Raw genomic sequence first — 8,507 nt, 5'->3', positions numbered from 1 at the left:
CCTGTGACATCATAGCCCAGACACCATTTTCTCTCCTTCTAGATTGTTTTTCCAATCACCAAGTGGATCTGAGTGAGACTGTCTATTGTTTTGATGACTACCTTTCAACTCAAGTTATGGTTTTATAAATAATATATATGGCAAGTCGGTGCTGTGGGAATGACGTTCATTCCGCTCTGAAATATTTATGGCCTGGAGTGTCTGCTTACTTTTCTTTGGAGTCATTTTTTAGCACAGCATGCAGGAGAGTGTGACAGCCCAGAGCATCTTTGGAGGCAGCGGCATGGATAGCCCTTCCAGCTGGGCTAGGGACCTATCCATCCTGTGGCCGACAGGGGAGATGGCAGATCTGCCCGGGGAGCACTCCCAAACCCAGACCTCTTAAATTATCTCAGGGAAGGCTCTGAGCCAGTGACGAGAATCAGCGCCACTGCCTTCAAAACAGACGTCGCTTTCCAGCATGCAGTTTGAAGAATAACAGACGCTACATCAAGGCTTCTCAGATATGATCTTGAATCCTTAGGCTTTTCCCGGGAGGTGCGCATGAGGACCCTCATTTTACAGATGGGGAAACTGAGGCACAGAAAGGTTAAGGAATTTCTCAAGGTCATGCCATAACCAAGTAGAAGCTGAGATTTTTACCCAGCCTGGCTGACCCCTCATCTCAACCTTTTCTCCTACACAAAGCTGCCACCCAGCCTGGCCCATCGCTCAACTGGGAGCCAGTGAATGGATTCCAGATCAGTTTCCATGGCAGTGTCTGCCTGTCTCCAATGGTTTGACTGCAGGGGGACTTGGACCTGGGAATAACAATGTGCACCAAACAGCTGGGCTTGAATCCCGGTCCTAAGGCAATGGATGCATTCTTGCATGTGCTGAAGTGAGTCCAGATGGGAGTCTGAATTAAACGATGACGGTGCTCAAAGGACCCTAGAGTCATCTTGTCTGACTTCCCATGTCACAGGTGGGAAGTTAAGAGCCTGACAGGGGTAGGGACTTGCCCAAGGCCACAGAAGTAGTTGGAGCCCACTGGTCATGATGGTGTCTCTTGGAGTCCAGTCATCTGGTCAACCTCATCTCCCTCCCTTCTCTTACAGGAGAAAACCAAGACTTGGAAAGGGGAGAGCTTGATTAGAATCACATGGGTGGATAGATCTAGAGCTGTGTAGTTCCTTGGACTGGCTATCAATCTGCTAGTGAGTTAGATAATTTTGAGATTGTGCTTGAGGAAAAAGTTCTGGGGCATTTCTAAACTAGCTGGATCATGGAGTAGGCTGTAGTTAATTAAAAATATAGATACTTAATCAGCGATTTGGATTGAATAGTGAGGACTATCAATCCAAAAACAGTGTGAATATCTCACACTGTTTTTCCACCTTGAAGGACAATTTCCTGTAGGAAAAACACACTTGTATTCCTGAGAGTAGGTGACTCTGGGCACCCTGAGGGCAGGACTGGTGCTGAGTCCTGGCAGGAGGCAGGAGCCAGAGAACAATCGTGAAATCAATGAATGACAACGTTTCTGAAAAAGTCCCGCTCCATTCTGAGCTGGAGGGAACAGTCAGGCTGTCCTTCCCTGGCTGCTTTTGTCCTTTTCTCCCCCTACCTTTGCCCCTGCTGTAGGAAGACCCCCTTGTGGTAGATAGTCTCCAAAGATGGCACCCACAATGAACCATGCCTCCTGGTATTCCTGCCCTTGTATAGCCCCCTCCCCTTAAATATGGGCTGGACTTGTGTGCACCAATAGAATGCAGTGAACTTGACCATGTGAATTCTGAGGCCACATCAAAGAAGGCTGTGCAGCTCCCACTTGGACCTCTGGTAAGGCTTGCCCTGGGGGAAGTCTGTTACGATGCTAGAAGTCTGACTACTCTGAGACTGCCATGTTGTAAGGAAGCCCAAGTTAACCACATGGAGAAGTCTGGTGTCGGGAGAGAGAGAGAGATCTGGGCAGGCCCCAGGTGAGGCCCCAGACATGTGAATAAAGAAACCAGCCTGGATTTCTAGCCCAGCTGAGTCTTCAGCTGACTCCTATTTCCTGCTGACACCTAACTGCAACTACACGAGCAGGCCAGTGCCACTCATCCAGCTGAACCTGGTCAGCTCTACAGAACTATAAGTAAGATAACAATAACATTTTAAAAGCCATCATGTTTGGGGAAGGGGGAGGCTAGTTACGTAGCAGTAGATAACCAGAACACCTTGTGCTGGCCACGCCACCAGGACCTGGCCTAGGATTCTGGGGTGATGTGGAGCCTTCTCACAAACAGGACACAAGCCAGGCAGCCTCTCAGAGCCCAGAGAGTCATCTTTCCCCAGAGATGGCCTGTCCACACCAGCTGAGAAGCCTCTGAGAGCATGTGCAGGTATAGTGAAAAGGGGGCCTCAATGCCCTTCCCCTCTGGACAGCACTCCTAGACCTCAAGTCACTCTCAGACCTCGCCTCTGCCCTTGCTTTCTGACCCTCTCCCAAAAAGTGAGGTCAGGAGGTTCCAGGGTGTCCTGGGGGGGACTCCTGAAGGGTGGGGGCAGGGCTGCCTCCAGGCCCAGTGCCATGTGAATGGTTAACTGGTTGAGACGAAATAGCACCAAAATTGAGCCTAAGTGTCTTGGATGGAAAATTTGACATTGCAAAGACCGCTAAATTTTCATCCATGGATTTATCTCCTCAAACAGGAAATACACATTATGCAATTGGTTATTGTCAGCTTGTGACAATACAATTGTGAAATGTGTCACATTTGGCCTGAGCAGTGTCCTGATCACGTACAGAGGCACTGCATGCTATCCCTGATGGATTTCTAGTTTGAGAAGCTGAGTTTGAGCCTGTACCGTGCCTCAGTGCCTCACGCTCTGGAGGAGCCAACTGGAGGGCATACAGGCCATTGGTGAGTGCAGTGTGGGCTGGATCTCAGCCCGCATGGATCTCCCATGCTCACTCTTCCCACACCCCAGCTGGGTACATTTGCGCAGTGCACAGACTGCACAACGGTCCGTAGTAGCCAGGAGTGGAAACTTGTCCCGGCAGTAAGGACTTGAGCAGCCTAAACCTGGCCTTCCTTCCTAGACTTTTGAAGACTCAGGGCTTACCTCACAAGAGAAATCTGACTTCCTGTCTCTCAAGAAAAACGGCTGAAGGATTCTAGGACTTTGCATGTTTTTGTAAAAAGCCAGTGAGTGACATGAGACTCTGGAATCAATGGCTTGAATTTCGCTTAAATGCACTAGACGTCAAATAGCGAATTCACTTAGGCCGGGGTTCTTTGAAATATCTGAAGAAAAGTCAGAAAACTCAGTGCACAGCCAGTACTAGCACTTCCAGAGGCCAGGAGCCAGCTGGCTTTGGCTGGCTGGGAGGTGGCCCCCCAGCCCGTTGTACCTGGGGTTGTTTTGGGAAATGTCAGATCTGGGGTGGGTCATTCCCAGCAGCTCCAGAGTTTGGCTTTGGAGTTCTGGTTGTGCCAGGGTTAGTTAAATCCTGGCATACGACTCAGGCCAGCTCGCCTCCCAGGAAGACATCCTAACAGTGGGGTGAGAGCCTCCAGCTGGGGGGAGAACTTCCCCTAGGGACCCCCTCACTGTCAGGCCTGTAGCTGACCAGGGGTGGGCTTGGGGATGCAGGGAGGACCTGCCCATGGATCCTTTAATGACCCCTTTAGTGAGGAAATCATATTCTATCCTTTTTTTTAAAAACAGATTTTCAGCTTTATTGAAGTATTATTGACCAATAAAATTATAAGAAGCATCATGGTGATTGGATGTACATATACATTGTGAAAGGATTCTCCCCATCTAGTTAATTAACACATCCAACACCTACACATTTATCCCTTTACATGTGTGTGTATGTGAGAACACAAGTTTGACTCTGAGCAAATTTCAATTATATAATACAGTGTTATCAACTCTGGTCACTTTGTTATACAGTAGCTCCTCAGACCCTATTCAGCTTATAGCTGAAAGTTTGTGCCCTTTTACCAACCTCTCCCTATTTCCCCCAGCCCCCAGCCCTCAGCACCACTTTTCTATTCTCTGTTTCTATGAGTTGGACTTTATAAAATTTGTGTTTTGTTTTTAAGATTCCACGTATAAGTGACACCTTGAGTTTCTCTGGCTTATCTCACTTAGCACAATGCCCTCAAGGTCCATCCATGTTGTCACAAATGGCAGGGTCTCCTCCTTTCTCGTGGCTGAATAATATTCCATATTATGTATATACCACTTCTTTACCCGTTCATCCACTGATGGACACTTAGGTTGTTTCCAAATCTTGACTATTATGAATAAAGCTGCAATGAACATGGGAGTACAGGTACCTCTTTATCCTGCTTTCATCTCCTTTGAATAAATACCCCAAAGTAGGATCGCTGGATCATCTAGAAGCTCTATTTTTAATTCTTTGAGGAACCTCCATACTGTTCTCCATAGGGGCTGCACCAATTTGCATTTCCACCAACAGTGCACAAGGTCTCCCTTTTCTCCACATCCCACCAGCACTTGTTTTCTCATCTTTTTTTTTTAGATGTTTAATAACTTTTTAAAAACTTTTTTATTGGAGCATAATTGCTTTATAATGGTGTGTTAGTTTCTGCTTTATAACAAAATGAATCAGTTATACATATACATATATCCCCATATCTCTTCCCTCTTGCATCTCCCTCCCTCCCACCCTTCTAGCTGGTCACGAAGAAGCGCCGAGCTGATCTCCCTGTGCGATGATAGGCATCTAACAGGTGTGAGGTGCTGTCTCCTTGTGGTTTCGATTTGCGTTTCCATGATGCATTTGCATTTCCCTTGAAACGGTTTCTTAGTTAAATAATTTAGTATAAAAAACACATACTCGGAGCACTTATTAAACATCTACTTCTGATAGCCACTGTGCTTGGGGCTCTTATCACACAAACTCATCTTTTCTTTCTTTTTTTTTTTTGGTCCACACCACAGGGCTTGTGGGATCTTAGTTCCCCGAGGAGGGATTGAACCCGGGCCTAGGCAGTGAAAGCTCTGAGTCCTAATCACTGGACCGCCAGGGAATCCCCCAAACTCATTTTATTTCATAACCACTCAGTAAGGAAAGCGGGTGTGGTGGGCAGAATAATGCTGCTTCCCCTGCGCTCTCCGATAAAGATGTCTGTGTACTATTCCCGGGAACCTGTGAATATGTTGCCTTAAGTGGCAAGGGAGAATTAAGATCTCTAATCAGCTGATGTTAAGATGAGAGATTATCTGGGTGGGCCCAATGTAATCACAGCGTCCTTTATTTGTTTTTGGAAATATTTATTTATTTGGCTGCACTGGGTCTTAGTTGCTGCATGCAGGATCTAGTTTCCTGACCGGGGATCAAACCTGTACCCCCTGCGCTGGGGGTGTGGAGTCTTAACCACCGGACCACCAGGGAATTCCCAATGTGTGTTGTTTTAAGCCACTAACTTTGCGGTAACTTGTTACAGCAGCGACGGGAAACTAATACAACGGGGTTCAGAGAGGCTTAGTAACTTGCCCAAGATGGCACAGCATTGAGATCCAATCCCAGGTCAGTCTGGTTCCAGTGACCCTGCTCTTCTCCTCTGCTCCACACTGCCTCCTGCTGGCACTCAAGGTGGCCTTGGAGTGAGGGGTGGGAGAGGGGCGGGCTCTGGGGCACTGGATGGCCGAGGGAATGGGGCAGAGAAACCCAAGGAGTGGGGAGGAATCGGTGACCCTCTTGGCCAGAGCTCTAAACAAAACAGTTCCTTGGGTCTTCAGGCAGCTCACCCCCAGCACCAAATGAGGAAGGTTCCCTGCAGGTCCAGTGTCAGAGACCAGGGCCCACCTGGGGAGGGGTGCGGTAGGTACAGATCCTGGGGGTTGGACTGTCTCTTGGAAGGAAGACGACCCTGGTTTGACTCCCCACTGTACCCCCTGGGAAAGGTGCTTACTTTCTCTGAGCCTCAGCTTCCTTACCAATAAAAAGGAGGTGATGATGTGTACTTTATATCGGGGTCCTGGGTCTGCCCAACCCACGGCATTTCCCTTGCCTTTGAATTTGTAACTGTTGCTCACTGCTACTTAATCTCTTCCCAATCATCCTGGCCTTGAGCAGAGTACTTCTTCTTTTTTTTTTTTTCCTGCGGTACACGGGCCTCTCACTGCTGTGGCCTCTCCTGTTGCGGAGCACAGGCTCCGGATGCGCAGGCTCAGTGGCCATGGCTCATGGGCCCAGCCTCTCCGTGGCATGTGGGATCTTCCTGGACCGGGGCACGAACCTGTGTCCCCTGCATCGGCAGGCGGACTCTCAACCACTGCGCCCCCAGGGAAGCCCCCAGGGTACTTCTTTTTGACTCCCACGAACCTTGTGAATTCAAGGTTCAGCTCCGTTCCGAAGGACCCTGAGCAGTTTGTCTTGTATTTGCCATGCTTTCACCCCTCCATCTGGCACCTTCCTCAGCCAGGTGGTCCTTTCCTCCACACATAAGAGCCAAAGAGAGATGTTTTGGTCACATACTGGGGAGAGCATGGCGTTTGTCCCTGATTCCTCAGAGAGGGTGGCCAGAACAGATTCACCGAAGGTCTCTAGTGGTATGTCACAGAGCTCTAGCCCGGGACTGGGCCTTGTCCCTGGCTGGGTGCCAGAGAAAGAAGTGGAAGCCAGCTAATCAGATCTGTAGGATGTGCTCATGCTTGGGTGTTCCTAGGAACTGTGCCCAGGAGGACGTTACCAGGTACACCTCCCATGGGAGCTTGGGGCCCTGGTTGAAGCTAGTAGGCGGGACCCACTGGACTCTGCTCCGGGGAACATATGATACCTCTGGGCAAGTGATGCCCTTTATCTGCGATCTCTGGTGCTCTGCCAACATCCAGTCATCTTTGCAAGGAACGCGCAGGTATTTCTTCACTAGGATGCACCTGAGGTCTTGGGTGTTAGGAAGGGCCTCCAGAGTGAGGCACTGGGCTTGGGCAGGGGTCAGAGCTGTCCGCAGGGACAAGGGGACCTTCCGCCTTCTCACAAGCTGCCTCCCCTGGGTGGGTGGTCCGAGCCCTGCCGGCTGCACCATGAGGACCCCCAGACAAGGCAAGCAGGGCTGGTACAGACCCTGCTGGGAGGAGTGTCCCCATCCCCACCAAGAGCCCAGGAAAAGGGCTCCAGGTGCCCCCTCCTTCACAAATGGGCCTTGCTCCCTGTAGCCCCAAGTCCCCTTCCCCGTGGGGCCTCCCCTGGCCACGCTGTCCTAACTGTCACCCTTTAGGCCCCACCCCAAGCCTTTCATGTCCCCTTTCTCTCCTTGGCACTTAGCACCATCTTACCTAGTGTATATTTATTTTACTTATTTACCGTGTTTATTGTATGTCTCCCTCCATAGAATATCAGCTCTGTGAGGACGAGGACTTCGTCCGTCTTCTTCACCAAGGTGTCCCCAGCACCAAACACAGTGTCGGGTGAAAAATAGGTGCTCAAGGGCTTCCCTGGTGGCGCAGTGGTTGAGAGTCCGCCTGCCGATGCAGGGGACATGGGTTCGTGCCCCGGTCTGGGAAGATCCCACATGCCGCGGAGTGGCTGGGCCCGCGAGCCATGGCCGCTGAGCCTGCGCGTCCGGAGCCTGTGTTCCGCAACGGGAGAGGCCACAACAGTGAGAGGCCCGTGTACCGCAAAAAATAAAAAATAAAAAAAATAATTAAAAAAAAGGTGCTCAAAACGTATTTGTTGAATGAATGAATGAGTGAGTGAATGAATGAATGAGTCGGTGGGTGAGTGAATGAAAGCAGTTCTTTGTAAACATGATTCTCCATCTGAGGCACCAGTGAGGGCGGGGGAGTTAAGAGGTTGATTTTCTCACAAAGTGGGCAGTGAGGGAAGGGTTGTTTTAGGAGGTTGGCTGAGGCACCTGTGAGCTGGGTGCTGGATGGGAACCAGCTGTGGTACGAGCTCTGACACTTCCCAGCTGTGCAGACTGGGGCAGGCGACAGCTTTCCCAGTTCCTTCATCGGTAAAATGGGGATGACACAGCCGACCTCGGAGCCCTAAAGGGCCCTGAAGGGGTCCTTGGCCTCCAGAGACTCTCAGCTGGGGTGCCGGGGGTATTTATAGCTTGACTGCCTAGCCCTTCCTTCTGAAGCAGTAGAGGAGCCAGGAGCATGAGCTGGGTTTGGGTAACGGGCAGTGGTGTTGGGGGTCTGGGGTCCTGGGTGGAGGGGGTAGTGGGGGTGGGCAGAGTGAAGGGAGAAGGACCTGGAATCCCACCTGGAAGGATGGTTCTAAAAGCTCCGGTCCCCTGAAAGTGGACTCTAGGTCGAGTATGTGTGCGGGAAGTTTAAGGGGGATGTTCCAGTGATCAGCACCCGGGTGGAGGGACAGCAGCGGGGGGCACAGAGGGAGAGGCGGGAGTTATAGGTAGACCTCAGCCAACCCTGCAGGACCTCATCGCTGGGGCTGGAACTTCGCAGCCCTGTACCCGTCACTCTTGGGCACAGGCTGCCCCAGGAAAGGGCCTGGCCTCGGGTGCGGTGACCCTCCTCAGCAGAGAGTAATG

Source organism: Phocoena phocoena, chromosome 15, assembly GCF_963924675.1.
Source record: "Phocoena phocoena chromosome 15, mPhoPho1.1, whole genome shotgun sequence".
In the NCBI taxonomy this organism is placed as follows: domain Eukaryota; kingdom Metazoa; phylum Chordata; class Mammalia; order Artiodactyla; family Phocoenidae; genus Phocoena; species Phocoena phocoena.
The sequence above is the reverse complement of the archived record's forward strand: the minus strand, read 5'-3'. Positions refer to the sequence as shown.